At 46.1% G+C, this 19,089-nt stretch overlaps 1 non-coding gene across 1 annotated transcript; it reads right to left on the bottom strand.

Moving 5' to 3' along the window:
* Positions 1 to 14,323: 14,323 nt before the first annotated feature.
* trnaw-cca (transfer RNA tryptophan (anticodon CCA)) lies at positions 14,324 to 14,395 on the bottom strand. The gene has a single exon. It is a non-coding gene; the product is annotated as a tRNA-Trp (tRNA).
* Positions 14,396 to 19,089: the final 4,694 nt, after the last annotated feature.

Below are 19,089 nucleotides of genomic sequence, written 5' to 3'. Positions count from 1 at the left end.
TTTGTAAATCCTGAGTTCAATCCACAGAAAAGATATCAGGGCCTGTGAAGCTTTTTTCCATGTCTCACTTCATCTTTCCATCTTTGCTAAACACTAAAATCAAAAACTTTTGCTGACTGCAGCACACCAAAAGATTTACTGCTCCTTGACCTCTATTCATCGAAGCTGAGGATTGACGTGGGTTCTGGATTTGCTGAAAACTGACACCATTTTTGTTGCTGGACAATTCCTAAAGGTAAAAAAGTGAGTGGAGAATGCGGGCATCGATCCCGCTACTTCTCGCATGCTAAGCGAGCGCTCTACCATTTGAGCTAATTCCCCTGCTTAGCGAGACCAATTGCCCTTCACAATAGTCGCTTCACACCCGCCTCCAAACAGCGCCACGAATTGCCACCTCCCTGAAATTTTTCAATGCTTTGTTCCAATCCGTGGTATCGAGTATTCGCAAGTGAGCAACCGCAAAACGGGAAGGCACAGTAATCGTGAATGCTGCCGAGAAGAGCCCGAGCCTGCGGAACGCAGACGAGGTCATCGGAAAAGAACAGCAGCCCGAGCTTGAGGAAACAGCGAGAGCTCTGTCTGTCTGTCGGTCTGTCTGACTGATGGAAGGCTGATTTGCCTGAAAGTGAGTGCGGTTTGACGTGTTGTTATTCAAAGGTACGCCCTGCTGGTGAGCAGAGGCAAGTGCTCGAGCAAAACAGCCGTTTTCGGGCAGACACAAAAATCTTTCAGGTTTAAGAAAGGAAAGGAGGTCTCCTGTGCCTCAGCGCCAACATGTTAAGCTTTTGGCTGTCTGTAAAGTAAAGAAAACGGCCTTGAGCTAATTTCTGCTTACTCCAAAAGCACGTTCGCTAGTTCCAACCAGAAACCTAAGGATGAATTTTCTCTGTTAATTGTATTGCAGTCCTCCGCTGTACTTGCTGAACGATCGAAGGGAAGCAGCCAAGATTGCTCTCTTTGGTCAATATTCACTGTGCGCCTTTTGACACTCCCGGACTCGTGGGTTCACGTGTGCATGACCGAGACTGACTCATTTCCTGCTCAGACCGCAGCGCTGTGGCAGTATGAGCTGCTACTTTCTCTGCACACCCGAGACCAGTGGAGCATTGGATTTCGTGTCTAATGACAAATCAGAAGATTGTCTGGACAACTCCTACCTGACTGGATTGTTTTTGCCAACTGTCCATTACTTAATGACTATAGATAGCTTGCAAACTTACCTTATTGGTAATGCTGCCTGGCAGTCTCCACCGTTCGTGCGCTTTTCACACAGCAGGGAGTGCATTCGTTTTATTAACTTTTTAAATCCTGAGTTCAATCCACAGAAAAGATATCCGGACCTGTGAAGCTTTTTTCCATGTCTCACTTCATCTTTCCATCTTTGCTAAACACCAAAATCAAAACCTTTTGCTGACTGCAGCACACCTAAAGATTTGCTGCTCATTGATCTCGATTTATCGAAGCGGAGGATTGACGTGCGTTCTGGATTTGCTGAAAACTGACACCATTTTTGTTTCGGGACAATTCCCCAAGGTAAAAAAGTGAGTGGAGAATGCGGGCATCGATTTCGCTATTTCTCGCATGCAAAGCGAGCGCTCTACCATTCGAGCTAATTCCACTACTTAGCAAGTCTACTTGCCCTTCACAATAGTCGCTTAACACTCGCCTCCAAACAACGCCACGAATTGCCACCTCCCTGAATTTTTTCAATACTTTGTTCCAATCCGCGGTATCGAGTATTCGCAAGTGAGCAACCGCAGAACGGGAAGGCACAGTAATCGTGAATGATGCCGAGAAGAGCCCGAGCCTGCGGAAGGCAGACGAGGTCATCGGAAAAGAACAGCAGCCCGAGCTTGAGGAAACAGCGAGAGCTCTGTCCATCTGTCGGTCTGTCTGACTGATTTGCCTGAAAGTGAGTGCGGTTTGACGTGTTGTTATTCAAAGGTACGCCCTGCTGGTGAGCAGAGGCAAGTGCTCGAGCAAAACAGCCGTTTTCGGGCAGACACAAAAAGCTTTCAGGTTTAAGAAAGGAAAGGAGGTCTCCTGTGCCTCAGCGTCAACATGTTAAGCTTTTGGCTGTCTGTAAAGTAAAGAAAACGGCCTTGAGCTAATTTCTGCTTACTCCAAAATCACGTTCGCTAGTTCCAACCAGAAACCTAAGGATGACTTTTCTCTGTTAATTGTATTGCAGTCCTCCGCTGTACTTGCTGAACGATCGAAGGGAAGCAGCCAAGATTGCTCTCTTTGGTCAATATTCACTGTGCGCCTTTTGACACTCCCGGACTCGTGGAGTCACGTGTGCATGACCGAGACTGACTCATTTCCTGCTCAGACCGCAGCGCTGTGGCAGTATGAGCTGCTACTTTCTCTGCACACCCGAGACCAGTGGAGCATTGGATTTCGTGTCTAATGACAAATCAGAAGATTGTCTGGACAACTCCTACCTGACTGGATTGTTTTTGCCAACTGTCCATTACTTTATGACTATAGATAGCTTGCAAACTTACCTTATTGGTAATGCTGCCTGGCAGTCTCCACCGTTCGTGCGCTTTTCACACAGCAGGGAGTGCATTCGTTTTATTAACTTTGTAAATCCTGAGTTCAATCCACAGAAAAGATATCAGGACCTGTGAAGCTTTTTTCCATGTCTCACTTCATCTTTCCATCTTTGCTAAACACCAAAATCAAAACCTTTTGCTGACTGCAGCACACCAAAAGATTTACTGCTCCTTGACCTCTATTCATCGAAGCTGAGGATTGACGTGGGTTCTGGATTTGCTGAAAACTGACACCATTTTTGTTGCTGGACAATTCCCCAAGGTAAAAAAGTGAGTGGAGAATGCGGGCATCGATCCCGCTACTTCTCGCATGCTGAGCGAGCGCTCTACCATTTGAGCTAATTCCCCTGTTTAGCGAGACCAATTGCCCTTCACAATAGTCGCTTCACAACCGCCTCCAAACAGCGCCACGAATTGCCACCTCCCTGAAATTTTTCAATGCTTTGTTCCAATCCGTGGTATCGAGTATTCGCAAGTGAGCAACCGCAGAACGGGAAGACACAGTAATCGTGAATGATGCCGAGAAGAGCCCGAGCCTGCGGAAGGCAGACGAGGTCATCGGAAAAGAACAGCAGCCCGAGCTTGAGGAAACAGCGAGAGCCCTGTCTGTCTGTCGGTCTGACTGACTGATGGAAGGCTGATTTGCCTGAAAGTGAGTGCGGTTTGACGTGTTGTTATTCAAAGGTACGCCCTGCTGGTGAGCAGAGGCAAGTGCTCGAGCAAAAAAGCCGTTTTCGGGCAGACACAAAAAGATTTCAGGTTTCAGAAAGGAAAGGAGGTCTCCTGTGCCTCAGCGCCAACATGTTAAGCTTTTGGCTGTCTGTAAAGTAAAGAAAACGGCCTTGAGCTAATTTCTGCTTACTCCAAAAGCACGTTCGCTAGTTCCAACCAGAAACCTAAGGATGACTTTTCTCTGTTAATTGTATTGCAGTCCTCCGCTGTACTAGCTGAACGATCGAAGGGAAGCAGCCAAGATTGCTCTCTTTGGTCAATATTCACTGTGCGCCTTTTGACACTCCCGGACTCGTGGAGTCACGTGTGCATGACCGAGACTGACTCATTTCCTGCTCAGACCGCAGCGCTGTGGCAGTGTGAGCTGCTACTTTCTCTGCACACCCGAGACCAGTGGAACAGTGGATTTCGTGTCTAATGACAAATCAGAAGATTGTCTGGACAACTCCTACCTGACTGGATTGTTTTTGCCAACTGTCCATTACTTTATGACTATAGATAGCTTGCAAACTTACCTTATTGGTAATGCTGCCTGGCAGTCTCCACCGTTCGTGCGCTTTTCACACAGCAGGGAGTGCATTCGTTTTATTAACTTTTTAAATCCTGAGTTCAATCCACAGAAAAGATATCCGGACCTGTGAAGCTTTTTTCCATGTCTCACTTCATCTTTCCATCTTTGCTAAACACCAAAATCAAAACCTTTTGCTGACTGCAGCACACCTAAAGATTTGCTGCTCATTGATCTCGATTTATCGAAGCTGAGGATTGACGTGGGTTCTGGATTTGCTGAAAACTGACACCATTTTTGTTTCGGGACAATTCCCCAAGGTAAAAAAGTGAGTGGAGAATGCGGGCATCGAGCCCGCTATTTCTCGCATGCAAAGCGAGCGCTCTACCATTTGAGCTAATTCCCCTACTTAGCGAGTCCACTTGCCCTTCACAATAGTCGCTTAACACTCGCCTCCAAACAGCGCCACGAATTGCCACCTCCCTGAATTTTTTCAATGCTTTGTTCCAATCCGCGGTATCGAGTATTCGCAAGTGAGCAACCGCAGAACGGGAAGGCACAGTAATCGTGAATGATGCCGAGAAGAGCCCGAGCCTGCGGAAGGCAGACGAGGTCATCGGAAAAGAACAGCAGCCCGAGCTTGAGGAAACAGCGAGAGCTCTGTCTGTCTGTCTGTCTGACTGACCGATCGAAGGCTGATTTGCCTGAAAGTGAGTGCGGTTTCACGTTTTGTTACTAAAGGCACTCCCTGCTGGTGAGCAGAGGCAAATGCTAGAGCAAAACAGCCGTTTTCGGGCAGACACAAAAAGCTTTCAGGTTTAAGAAAGGAAAGGAGGTCTCCTGTGCCTCAGCGCCAACATGTTAAGCTGTAGGCTGTCTGTAAAGTAAAGAAAACGGCCTTGAGCTAATTTCTGCTTACTCCAAAAGCACGTTCGCTAGTTCCAACCAAAAACCTAAGGATGACTTTTATCTGATAATTGTATTGCAGTCCTCCGCTGTACGAAGGGAAGCAGCCAGGATTGCTCTCTTTGGTAAATATTCACTGTGCGCCTTTTGACACTCCCGGACTCGTGGATTCACGTGTGCATGACCGAGACTGACTCATTTCCTGCTCAGACCGCAGCGCTGTGGCAGTGTGAGCTGCTACTTTCTCTGCACACCGTGCAGCAGTGGATATCGTGTCTAATGACAAATCAGAAGATTGTCTGGACAACTCCGAGCTGACTGGATTCTTTTTTTGCCAACTGTCCATCACTTTATGACTTTAGATAGCTTGCAAACTAACCTAATTGGCAGTGCTGCCTGGCAGTTTCCACCGTTCGTGCGCTTTTCACACAGCAGGGAGTATATTAGTTTTATTAACTTTGTAAATCCTGAGTTCAATCCACAGAAAAGATATCAGGGCCTGTGAAGCTTTTTTCCATGTCTCACTTCATCTTTCCATCTTTGCTAAACACTAAAATCAAAAACTTTTGCTGACTGCAGCACACCAAAAGATTTACTGCTCCTTGACCTCCATTCATCGAAGCTGAGGATTGACGTGGGTTCTGGATTTGCTGAAAACTGACACCATTTTTGTTGCTGGACAATTCCCCAAGGTAAAAAAGTGAGTGGAGAATGCGGGCGTCGATCCCGCTACTTCTCGCATACTAAGCGAGCGCTCTACCATTTGAGCTAATTCCCCTGCTTAGCGAGACCAATTGCCCTTCACAATAGTCGCTTCACACCCGCCTCCAAACAGCGCCACGAATGCCACCTCCCTGAAATTTTTCAATGCTTTGTTCCAATCCGTGGTATCGAGTATTCGCAAGTGAGCAACCGCAAAACGGGAAGGCACAGTAATCGTGAATGATGCCGAGAAGAGCCCGAGCCTGCGGAACGCAGACGAGGTCATCGGAAAAGAACAGCAGCCCGAGCTTGAGGAAACAGCGAGAGCTCTGTCTGTCTGTCGGTCTGTCTGACTGATGGAAGGCTGATTTGCCTGAAAGTGAGTGCGGTTTGACGTGTTGTTATTCAAAGGTACGCCCTGCTGGTGAGCAGAGGCAAGTGCTCGAGCAAAACAGCCGTTTTCGGGCAGACACAAAAAGCTTTCAGGTTTCAGAAAGGAAAGGAGGTCTCCTGTGCCTCAGCGCCAACATGTTAAGCTTTTGGCTGTCTGTAAAGTAAAGAAAACGGCCTTGAGCTAATTTCTGCTTACTCCAAAAGCACGTTCGCTAGTTCCAACCAGAAACCTAAGGATGACTTTTCTCTGTTAATTGTATTGCAGTCCTCCGCTGTACTTGCTGAACGATCGAAGGGAAGCAGCCAAGATTGCTCTCTTTGGTCAATATTCACTGTGCGCCTTTTGACACTCCCGGACTCGTGGGGTCACGTGTGCATGACCGAGACTGACTCATTTCCTGCTCAGACCGCAACGCTGTGGCAGTATGAGCTGCTACTTTCTCTGCACACCCGAGACCAGTGGAGCATTGGATTTCGTGTCTAATGACAAATCAGAAGATTGTCTGGACAACTCCTACCTGACTGGATTGTTTTTGCCAACTGTCCATTACTTTATGACTATAGATAGCTTGCAAACTTACCTTATTGGTAATGCTGCCTGGCAGTCTCCACCGTTCGTGCGCTTTTCACACAGCAGGGAGTGCATTCGTTTTATTAACTTTTTAAATCCTGAGTTCAATCCACAGAAAAGATATCCGGACCTGTGAAGCTTTTTTCCATGTCTCACTTCATCTTTCCATCTTTGCTAAACACCAAAATCAAAACCTTTTGCTGACTGCAGCACACCTAAAGATTTGCTGCTCATTGATCTCGATTTATCGAAGCTGAGGATTGACGTGGGTTCTGGATTTGCTGAAAACTGACACCATTTTTGTTTCGGGACAATTCCCCAAGGTAAAAAAGTGAGTGGAGAATGCGGGCATCGAGCCCGCTACTTCTCGCATGCAAAGCGAGCGCTCTACCATTTGAGCTAATTCCCCTACTTAGCGAGTCCACTTGCCCTTCACAATAGTCGCTTAACACTCGCCTCCAAACAGCGCCACGAATTGCCACCTCCCTGAATTTTTTCAATGCTTTGTTCCAATCCGCGGTATCGAGTATTCGCAAGTGAGCAACCGCAGAACGGGAAGGCACAGTAATCGTGAATGATGCCGAGAAGAGCCCGAGCCTGCGGAAGGCAGACGAGGTCATCGGAAAAGAACAGCAGCCCGAGCTTGAGGAAACAGCGAGAGCTCTGTCTGTCTGTCTGTCTGACTGACCGATCGAAGGCTGATTTGCCTGAAAGTGAGTGCGGTTTCACGTTTTGTTACTAAAGGCACTCCCTGCTGGTGAGCAGAGGCAAATGCTAGAGCAAAACAGCCGTTTTCGGGCAGACACAAAAAGCTTTCAGGTTTAAGAAAGGAAAGGAGGTCTCCTGTGCCTCAGCGCCAACATGTTAAGCTGTAGGCTGTCTGTAAAGTAAAGAAAACGGCCTTGAGCTAATTTCTGCTTACTCCAAAAGCACGTTCGCTAGTTCCAACCAAAAACCTAAGGATGACTTTTATCTGATAATTGTATTGCAGTCCTCCGCTGTACGAAGGGAAGCAGCCAGGATTGCTCTCTTTGGTAAATATTCACTGTGCGCCTTTTGACACTCCCGGACTCGTGGATTCACGTGTGCATGACCGAGACTGACTCATTTCCTGCTCAGACCGCAGCGCTGTGGCAGTGTGAGCTGCTACTTTCTCTGCACACCGTGCAGCAGTGGATATCGTGTCTAATGACAAATCAGAAGATTGTCTGGACAACTCCGAGCTGACTGGATTCTTTTTTTGCCAACTGTCCATCACTTTATGACTTTAGATAGCTTGCAAACTAACCTAATTGGCAGTGCTGCCTGGCAGTTTCCACCGTTCGTGCGCTTTTCACACAGCAGGGAGTATATTAGTTTTATTAACTTTGTAAATCCTGAGTTCAATCCACAGAAAAGATATCAGGGCCTGTGATGCTTTTTTCCATGTCTCACTTCATCTTTCCATCTTTGCTAAACACTAAAATCAAAAACTTTTGCTGACTGCAGCACACCAAAAGATTTACTGCTCCTTGACCTCTATTCATCGAAGCTGAGGATTGACGTGGGTTCTGGATTTGCTGAAAACTGACACCATTTTTGTTGCTGGACAATTCCCCAAGGTAAAAAAGTGAGTGGAGAATGCGGGCGTCGATCCCGCTACTTCTCGCATGCTAAGCAAGCGCTCTACCATTTGAGCTAATTCCCCTGCTTAGCGAGATCAATTGCCCTTCACAATAGTCGCTTCACACCCGCCTCCAAACAGCGCCACGAATGCCAACTCCCTGAAATTTTTCAATGCTTTGTTCCAATCCGTGGTATCGAGTATTCGCAAGTGAGCAACCGCAAAACGGGAAGGCACAGTAATCGTGAATGATGCCGAGAAGAGCCCGAGCCTGCGGAACGCAGACGAGGTCATCGGAAAAGAACAGCAGCCCGAGCTTGAGGAAACAGCGAGAGCTCTGTCTGTCTGTCGGTCTGTCTGACTGATGGAAGGCTGATTTGCCTGAAAGTGAGTGCGGTTTGACGTGTTGTTATTCAAAGGTACGCCCTGCTGGTGAGCAGAGGCAAGTGCTCGAGCAAAACAGCCGTTTTCGGGCAGACACAAAAAGCTTTCAGGTTTCAGAAAGGAAAGGAGGTCTCCTGTGCCTCAGCGCCAACATGTTAAGCTTTTGGCTGTCTGTAAAGTAAAGAAAACGGCCTTGAGCTAATTTCTGCTTACTCCAAAAGCACGTTCGCTAGTTCCAACCAGAAACCTAAGGATGACTTTTCTCTGTTAATTGTATTGCAGTCCTCCGCTGTACTTGCTGAACGATCGAAGGGAAGCAGCCAAGATTGCTCTCTTTGGTCAATATTCACTGTGCGCCTTTTGACACTCCCGGACTCGTGGGGTCACGTGTGCATGACCGAGACTGACTCATTTCCTGCTCAGACCGCAGCGCTGTGGCAGTGTGAGCTGCTACTTTCTCTGCACACCCGAGACCAGTGGAACAGTGGATTTCGTGTCTAATGACAAATCAGAAGATTGTCTGGACAACTCCTACCTGACTGGATTGTTTTTGCCAACTGTCCATTACTTTATGACTATAGATAGCTTGCAAACTTACCTTATTGGTAATGCTGCCTGGCAGTCTCCACCGTTCGTGCGCTTTTCACACAGCAGGGAGTGCATTCGTTTTATTAACTTTTTAAATCCTGAGTTCAATCCACAGAAAAGATATCCGGACCTGTGAAGCTTTTTTCCATGTCTCACTTCATCTTTCCATCTTTGCTAAACACCAAAATCAAAACCTTTTGCTGACTGCAGCACACCTAAAGATTTGCTGCTCATTGATCTCGATTTATCGAAGCTGAGGATTGACGTGGGTTCTGGATTTGCTGAAAACTGACACCATTTTTGTTTCGGGACAATTCCCCAAGGTAAAAAAGTGAGTGGAGAATGCGTGCATCGATCCGGCTACTTCTCGCATGCAAAGCGAGCGCTCTACCATTTGAGCTAATTCCCCTGCTTAGCGAGACCAATTGCCCTTCACAATAGTAGCTTCACACCCGCCTCCAAACAGCGCCACGAATTGCCACCTCCCTGAAATTTTTCAATGCTTTGTTCCAATCCGTGGTATCGAGTATTCGCAAGTGAGCAACCGCAAAACGGGAAGGCACAGTAATCGTGAATGATGCCGAGAAGAGCCCGAGCCTGCGGAACGCAGACGAGGTCATCGGAAAAGAACAGCAGCCCGAGCTTGAGGAAACAGCGAGAGCTCTGTCTGTCTGTCGGTCTGTCTGACTGATGGAAGGCTGATTTGCCTGAAAGTGAGTGCGGTTTGACGTGTTGTTATTCAAAGGTACGCCCTGCTGGTGAGCAGAGGCAAGTGCTCGAGCAAAACAGCCGTTTTCGGGCAGACACAAAAAGCTTTCAGGTTTCAGAAAGGAAAGGAGGTCTCCTGTGCCTCAGCGCCAACATGTTAAGCTTTTGGCTGTCTGTAAAGTAAAGAAAACGGCCTTGAGCTAATTTCTGCTTACTCCAAAAGCACGTTCGCTAGTTCCAACCAGAAACCTAAGGATGACTTTTCTCTGTTAATTGTATTGCAGTCCTCCGCTGTACTAGCTGAACGATCGAAGGGAAGCAGCCAAGATTGCTCTCTTTGGTCAATATTCACTGTGCGCCTTTTGACACTCCCGGACTCGTGGAGTCACGTGTGCATGACCGAGACTGACTCATTTCCTGCTCAGACCGCAGCGCTGTGGCAGTATGAGCTGCTACTTTCTCTGCACACCCGAGACCAGTGGAGCAGTGGATTTCGTGTCTAATGACAAATCAGAAGATTGTGTGGACAACTCCTCCCTGACTGGATTGTTTTTGCCAACTGTCCATTACTTTATGACTATAGATAGCTTGCCAACTTACCTTATTGGTAATGCTGCCTGGCAGTCTCCACCGTTCGTGCGCTTTTCACACAGGAAGGAGTGCATTAGTTTTATTAACTTTGTAAATCCTGAGTTCAATCCACAGAAAAGATATCAGGACTTGTGAAGCTTTTTTCCATGTCTCACTTCATCTTTCCATCTTTGCTAAACACCAAAATCAAAATCTTTTGCTGACTGCAGCACACCTAAAGATTTGCTGCTCATTGATCTCGATTTATCGAAGCTGAGGATTGACGTGCGTTCTGGATTTGCTGAAAACTGACACCATTTTTGTTTCGGGACAATTACCTGAGGTAAAAAAGTGAGTGGAGAATGCGGGCATCGATCCCTCTACTTCTCGCATGCAAAGCGAGCGCTCTACCATTTGAGCTAATTCCCCTACTTAGCGAGTCCATTACTTTATGACTTAAGATAGCTTGCAAACTGAACTAATTGGCAGTGCTGCTTGGCAGTCTCCACCATTCGTGCGCTCTTCACACAGCATGGAGTGCATTAGATTTATTAACTTTGTAAATCCTGAGTTCAATCCACAGAAAAGATATCAGGACCTGTGAAGCTTTTTTCCATGTCTCACTTCATCTTTCCATCTTTGCGAAACAACAAAATCAAAAACTTTTGCTCACTGCAGCACACCAAAAGTTTTCCTGGAATTGACCTCTCTTTATCGAAGCTGAGGATTCATGTGGGTTCTGGATTTGCTGAAAACTGGCACCATTTTTGTTTCGGGACAATTACCTGAGGTAAATAATTGAGTGGAGAATACGAGGATCGATTCCACTCCTTCTCACATGCTAAGTGAGCGTTCTACCATTTCAGCTAACTCCGGGCGCTAAATTATGCTTCACAATAATCACTTCACACTCGCCTCCAGGCAGCGCCACGAATTGCCCCCTCCCTGAATATATTCAATACTTTGCTCCAATCCACGGTATTGAGCAACAGCAGAACGTGAAGCAACAGGAAGCGGCCTTGATCAAAATGCTGCTTATTCCAAAATCACATTCGCTACTTGGAGACGGAATTCAACCAGCAACCTAAGGGTGATTCTCCATTGATTTCCACTATAGTCCTCTGTTCTACCAGCTGAGCGATCGAAGGGAAGCAGCAAAGATCCTTCTGTTTCTTGATTGTTCACCGTTTTGATCACCCCGACTCGTGCAGTCACGTGGGCCTGACGGAGATTTACTCGGTCCCTGCCCTTCACAGTCGCTGCTTTGAACTCGTCTCCAAGCAGCTCCATGACCAGCAGAGAAATCTTGCCTTGGGTTAGCCCCTCCCTGAATACAATCAATACTTTGCTCCAATCGGCGATATCGTACATCAGCAAGTGAGCAACAGTAGAACGGGAAGCCACAGTAATGGTGAATGATGCTGAGAAGAGCCCGAGCCTGCGGAAGGCAGACGAGGTCACCGGGAAGGAACAGCCGCTCCCCGCTTGAGGGAGCAGCCAGAGCCCTGTTTGACTGATAGAAGACTTTTTGTCCTGAAAGCGTTTTTTTTTTATTTATTCGTTCGTGGGATGTGGGCGTCGCTGGCGAGGCCGGCCTTTATTGCCCATCCCTAATTGCCCTTGAGTGCGGTTTGACGTGTTGTTACTCAAAGGCACTCCCTGCTGGTGAGCAGAGGCAAATGCTCGAGCAAATCAGCAGTGTTCGGGCAGACACAAAAAGCTTTTAGGTTTGCGAAATGAAAAGAGGCCTTCTCTCCCTCAGCACTAACATGTTAATCAGTCGGCTGCCTGTAAAGTTAAGAGAACGGCCTTGAGCTCATTGCTGCTTCCTCCAAAAGCACGCTCGCTAGTTCCAACCAGAAACCTAAGGATGACTTTCTCCACGGATGCTGCCTCACTTGCTGATGATTTCCAGCATTTTCTCTTTATAATTCACATTTCCAGCATTCGCATTATTTTGCTTTTGATTGGATAAACCTCGCCCTTCTAAACCCCATCACAGAATAATCAGCAAGAGGGACTTACAATGGCGGATGACATTACCCAAAATGCCGCGCGAGGTAGAATACGGTCTATCTCCATTCGAAGGGGCGCAGCGGGCATGCGTGTCAAGGGCCGCCGGTCGCAGAAATCAGCGCCTTGGAGAGACCCTGAGATTAAGAGTCTCATGCTCGACCGACTGAGCTAGCCGGGCCTAAGCTTTCCTAACCGCCTTATCTGTTATTGCAGCAAGCCGGAGAAAGACTCCATTTCAAATTATTGGAATTAATTCTGAGGGACAGGATAAACTGTCACTTAGAAAGGCACGGACTATCAAGGACAGTCAGCATGGATTTGTTATGGGGAGGTCGTGTCTGACTAACCTGATTGAATTTTTCGAGGAGGTGACAAGGAGGATCGATGAGGGTAGCGCAATTGATGTCGTCTACATGGATTTTAGCAAGGCTTTTGAAAAGTTCCCACATGGCAGATTGGTCAAAAAAGTAAAGGCCCGTGGGATCCAAGGGAATGTGGCTTGTTGGATCCAAAATTGGCTCAGTGGCAGGCAGCAAAGGGTAATGGTCGACGGGTGTATTTGTGGCTGGAAGGCTGTTTCCAGTGGGGTGCCGCAGGCCACGGTACTTGGTCCTTTGCTTTTTCTGGTATACATTAACGATTTGGACTTAAACATAGGGAGTATGATTAAGAAATTTGCGGGTGACCCAAAAATAGGCCGTGTGGTTGATAGCGAGGAGGAAAGCTGTAGACTGTGGGGGTTCACGTAATTTTCTGATAACAAAGCACTCAATCTATCTCTGATAAAATTTCGAACGAATACGTGGGTTTGATCTGGCACAGGCACGATGGGCCGAATGATCTCCTTTTGTGGACTAACATAATACGATGATACTAAGTGTTGTCTGACGGAAAAGCAACACATTCCAAATAAGAGCAGAGAGAGGAAAGCAGTCTAACAGCATAACAACACGGTGAGATATTGTATTTGTGAAGAAGAGGAGGGATTGTTTATCATGGTGGTAGTCACATAGGGTATCATTTGTGACTTTGATAAGGACCATTTCATGCTGCGACAGGGGCGGAAACCTAATTGGAGAGATTCAGCCCGGGTGCGGCCCCATCGTGCGCGGAAAGAGGGAAGAGGCGGGGGGGAGGGGGGTGCGTGTAAATTTCAGAGCTGGGGCTCACCGGTGGAAGCCGTATAAAAGTTTAAAACGGTCCTCGCCCAACGTGGGGCTCAAACCCACTACTCTGAGAGTTTTTAAAGAAAAGGGGGAGCAGCCACTGTCTGTGTCTCTCGCTGCACTTGAAACAACACATTCCAAGTCCGAGCAGAGAGAGGACACCATTCAGTTGTCCGTTGTGTTGAATAAAATGCTGTCGGTTTCCGTAGTGTAGCGGTTATCAGGTTTGTTTTAAAACGGGGAAGTTCCCGGCTCGATCCTGGGCAGAAACGTTATGTTGGAATTTGGTCTCCAAATACATCCCGATCGATTTTCTTCTCTTGCCAAAAATGGAGACAGTGGCTGCTCCCTTATTCTTTGTAAGCTGTATCTTTTACTTCATTAAACAGATAACTTTGAGTGATAGAAAACTGATCGACAGTGACGCTCACTTCAAGTTTTATTCCCTTTTAATCTGGAAGGATATATTGGCTTTGGAAAGGAGTTCGTAGCGTAGGATCGACAAACATTTTCCGCCAGTGGTGGACAAGGGAACCGAACCAATCATCGACCAAGTTCTCCTGAATTCTCCAGTGCAATGGGAAACCGACCAACAAAAGCCCTTTCATTGACCGTGGAGGTTCAGACAAATTTCTGATGACGAAGCGCTCAATCTATTTCTCTTGTCTGTTTCCCGATACTGTCTGCATCTCTGCCCTGTGTTTATCTCACGATGTGTCCACCTGCAGGTTGGTTTTTGAACGAAGACGTGTGTTTGTCTTCTGTTCGTTGCATGAAATAAATGAGGGCATCAGGTGCTTCCCTCCCTGACATTGGGGAGCCAGTGGCAGACTTCAGAGTTGGGTTCTGTTCATTGTGAAGACGCAAAGAAAACATGAATTGCAGAATCATACAAACCAGCCTTAAGGGAAAAAACTGTGACCCCGACGTGATTTGAACACGCAACCTTCTGATCTGGAGTCAGACGCGCTACCGTTGCGCCACGAGGCCTGGATGTAACAACTGCGTGTTTGTTTCTATCAATGTTTGTCAAGCACCGCTTTAGAGATCCGAAATTGGTGGAATGGGATGGCTTTCAAATCCCCGCCCACCCCCACCGGATGTCAGGCAGCATCAGAAGTCTCCTTCACCTGTCAGCGGCAGCATGGCGCTCGCTTCCATCGCCTGCTGTCAGCGGACTGCAGCAAATCCAATTGCATTCATCCTGCACCCAGAATTATCACATCACAGGAAAAGGATGTGGGAAACTGCTCAAGATACATAACAGGAGGGGAAACTTCTGAAAAACACGTGGACTTCCGAATGTTTGTACTTTGGTTAGAACTACAAAAAAGAACGTGTGAAAATATAAACTATGGGTGTGATGTTTATATGTAAATTGAATGTTTCTTGGCGGATTTTTCCCGTTACTCTCGCAGCTATGGGTTGTTAATCCATCAACAATAACTTCCGCTTGATTTTAGCCCGAGTGGTTACAAAATAGCAAGTTTAATAGGTTGACTTACAACAGAGTTGCACGACAGCAGTCTTCAACATTACATTCAACAGTATTATTATTTTAATATAACTGTCTACAGGTTACATTAATGACAAGCAATCAACACAACCTGACCTGTCTTCGAATCCAGGTATATCGGACCTGACGTTTGCGGACTGCCTGTGGCAATGGACTTCTGACTGTCCCCTATTGAGAGCTCTAACATTTGAGAAGGGAGCATGCCCTATCTTTAGACGATTCGGCTGCATTGTTCTGTACGTAAGCACCACTGATCTTAACTCATGGTCGTAAACCATCCCAATTTGCTGACTCTCAGAAACCACCAAGGATTGTTTCGTGTCTTCGTGTTTATTGAGCCTTTCTCCGTCATCAGGTTTTGGATGCTTATACCAGGTTAGCACAACCTGGAGTTCAGGTATCCAGGACACTCAAGATTCTCTGGACATCAACATTTCATAATTTCTCACCATTTAAGAAATATTCTGTTTTTCTTTTCTTCCGACCAAAGTGAATAACCTCACATTTCCCCACATTATACTCCATCTGCCACCTTCTTGCCCACACACTTAAACTGTCCATATCCCTTTGCAGAATCTTTGTGTCCTCCTCACAGCTTACTTTCCCACCTAACTTTGTATCATCAGCAAACTTGGATACATTACACTCGATCCCTTCATCAAGTCATTAAAAGTCGTCCATAGGCATATAAATAGTAAACGGGTCGTAAGAGGAGGGGTAAGACCGAATAGGGACCAAAAAGGAGATCGACGCATGAAGGCATAGAGCATGGCCGAGGTACGAAATGAGTATTTTGCATCTGTCTTTACCGAGGAAGAAAATGCTGCCGAAATCACAGTAAATGGGGAGGTAGTTGAGATACTGAATGGGGTGAAAATTGCTAAAGAGGAGATACTAGAAAGGCTGGCTGTACTTCAAGTTACCTGGTCCGAATGGGATGCATCCTAGGTTGCTGAGGGAAGTAAGGGTGTAAATTGCAGAGGTCCCGACCATAATCTTTCAATCCTCCTTAGATACAGGGTTTGGTGCCAGAGAACTGGAGAATTGCAGATGTTACACCCTTGATCAAAAAAGGGTGTAAGGATAAACCCAGCAATTATAGGCCAGTCAGTTTAACCACGGTGGTGGGAAGCTTTTAGAAACGATAATCTGGGACAAAATTAATAGTCACTTGGACAAGTGTGGATTGATAATAGAACGCCACTGTGGATTTGTTAAAGGCAAATCGTGATTGAGTTTTGTGATGAGTTAACCAAGAGGGCTGATGAGGGCAATGTGGTTGATTTTGTGTTTGTGGCCTTTCAAAAGGCGTTTGATAAAGTGCCACAAAATAGACTTGTCAAAAGGGGCGATAGTGGCTGCTTCCTTATTTTTTAAAAGCGCTTTCTTTTATTTCACTCAACAGATAACTTTGAGTGAGCGAAAACTGATCCACAGTGACGCTGATTTCAAGTTTATACCTTTTAATCTGAAAGGATATATTGGCCTTGGAAGGAGTGCTGCACAGATTCACCAGATTGTTACCAGGGTGCAATGCGTTAAATTCTGACAAGATGTTATATAAACTAGGCTTAAAATCACACAAGTCAAACTGCAAGAACTTTTCATTTTTGATACATACTTTAATGACCTGGGCTTGGGTATACAGGGTATAATTTCAAAGTTTGCAGATGACACGAAACTCGAGAATGTCGTAAACAATGTGGTGGATAGTATCAGACTTCAGGAGGACATGGACAGCCTTGTGAAATGGGCTTTATTAATAGAGGCATAGAGTACAAAAGCAACAAAGTTATGCAAAACGTTTATAAAACACTGGTTAGGCTACAGCTGGAGTATTGTGTTCAATTCTGGGCACCACACTGTACGAAAGATGTCAAGGCCTTGGAGAAGGTGCAGAGGAGATTTACTAGAATGGTAACAGGGAGGAGGGACTTCAGTTATGTGGCGAGATTGGAGAAGCTGGGATTATCCCCTTGGAGCAGAGAAGGTTAAGGGGAGATTTGATAGAGGTGTTCAAAATTATGAAAGGTTTTGATAGAGCAAATAAGGAGAAACTGTTTCAAGTCTCTGAGATGATTCTCTTAATTACCATTAATAAACACACAACTTTCTGTTTCGCACTCAACGAAATGCTAACAAGTTTGATGAATGACTGTCGAAACTACGCTAACTTTTCTGACTTTCTTCCCTTCTCATTTTACTCACTTTATTTTAGGAGACTGCTTCGAAGTTTTCAGTGGTTATGAGACCAGGAATCTGATGCAGCCGTTGTTGAATTTGAAAGGATTGCAGCCCAATTTACACGAGACAAAGCTCGGGGCTGGAAGTTTGTGAGGAGCAAGTTCCAGCAAATTGTTTCTGACCCGGGATTAAACCGGGAGTTTTTCGTGTGAGGCCAACATGATAACCATTACACCACGAAAACATCTATTTAGTTCAGCCCAGGTCAGATGGAAGTGTTAAGGGAGAAAGTGAACTGCTGACTCCCACTTCTGGGGGATATCCCAAAGCGCTTCAAAGAGGTGTAATCAAAAACATAGAATCATAGAATCACAGGAGGCCATTCGGCCCATCGTGTCTGTGCCAGCTCTTTAAACTAAATGGTGCAATTTTAAAGGGGGTGCAGGAACAGAGAGACCTGGGGGTATACGTACACAAATCTTTGAAGGTGGCAGGACAAGTTGAATAGATTGTAAAAAAAAAGTATTCAGAATCGGTGACTTTATTAATAGAGGCCTAGAGTACAAAAGCAAGGAACTTATGCTAAACCTTTATAAATCACTGTTTCGGCCCCAGCTGGCTACCACACAATTCTGCCCACCACACTTTAGGAAGGATGTCAAGGCCTTGGAGAGGGTGCAGAGGTGTTTTACTAGAATGGTGCCAGGGATGAGGGACTTCAGTGAGGTGGAGAGACTGCAGGAGCTGGGGTTGTTCTCCTTTGAGCAGAGAAGGTTAAGGGGAGATTTAACAGAGGTGTTCAAAATCATGAAAGGTTTTGATAGAATAAATCAGGAGAAACTATTTCCAGTGCCAGAAAGGATGGTAACCAGAGGACATAGATTTAAGGTCATTGGCAACAGAGGTGAGATGAGGAGAATGTTTTTACGCAGCGAGTTGTCATGATCTGGAATGCACTGCCTGAAAGGGTGGTGGAAACAGATTCAATAATAACATTCAAAGAGGAACTGGGTAAAAACTTGATGGGGAAAATTTTGCAGGGCTATGGAGAAAGGGAAGGGGAGTGGGTCTAATTGGATAGCTCTTTCAAAGAGTTGGCACATGCACGATGTGCCGAATGGCCTCCTTCTATGATGTTTCCATGCTGAGATTCTATGTTATGGAGGATTTGCTGATGCAGTGGATATTCGGGGCAGAGGACCAAGTGGGGATTGAGCTCGACGGCAAGTGTATACAGTTCGTTCAAAGGACTGAAGCCGATGGTTTCATTCTTCCCGTCGTTTAGCAGCAGGAAATTACTCGGCCATGCAGACGACTTTTTTTGTCTTCATTCATGGGATGTGGGTGTCAATGGCAAGATCAGCATTTATTGCCCATCCCTAATTGCTCTTGAGAAGGTGCTGGTGAGTCGCCTTCGTGAACTGCGCCTTTCATTGACTGTGTCATTGACATTTTCTGGATGGAGAGAAACTATTTCCGCTGGTTGGGGATTCTCGTACGAGGGGCCAGACCTTTCAGGAGTGAGATTAGAAAACACTTCTATACACAAAGGGTATGTTCCCATGTTCCTATGTTCCTATGATATTATTAATATAGAAATCCGACAGGCATTTGATAAGATTCCACACAAGAGACTGTTCGCAAAAATGAAAGCGCATGAAACTTGAGTCAAATTATTGACATGGGGAGAGAATTGGTTCGCAGATAGGAGACAGAGAGTAGGGATAATGGGTACATACTCCAATTGGCAGGATGCGACTTGTGGTGTCCCCCAGGGATCTGTAACTGGGGTCTCAGCTTGTCATTATATTTATCAATGACTGAGATGAAGGAACAGAGAGTCGTATATCCAAGTTTGCTGATGACACTAAGTTAGGTGGTACAGTAAGTAGTGTGGAATGCGAGTTGAAAGTTACAAAGGGACATTGATAGATTAAGTGAGTGGGCAAAACTATGGCAGATGGAGTTCAATGTGGGGTAATCC

The sequence above is a fragment of the Heptranchias perlo genome, unplaced genomic scaffold (genome assembly GCF_035084215.1).
Source record: "Heptranchias perlo isolate sHepPer1 unplaced genomic scaffold, sHepPer1.hap1 HAP1_SCAFFOLD_52, whole genome shotgun sequence".
Lineage (NCBI taxonomy): Eukaryota > Metazoa > Chordata > Chondrichthyes > Hexanchiformes > Hexanchidae > Heptranchias > Heptranchias perlo.
The sequence above is the reverse complement of the archived record's forward strand: the minus strand, read 5'-3'. Positions and strand labels throughout refer to the sequence as shown.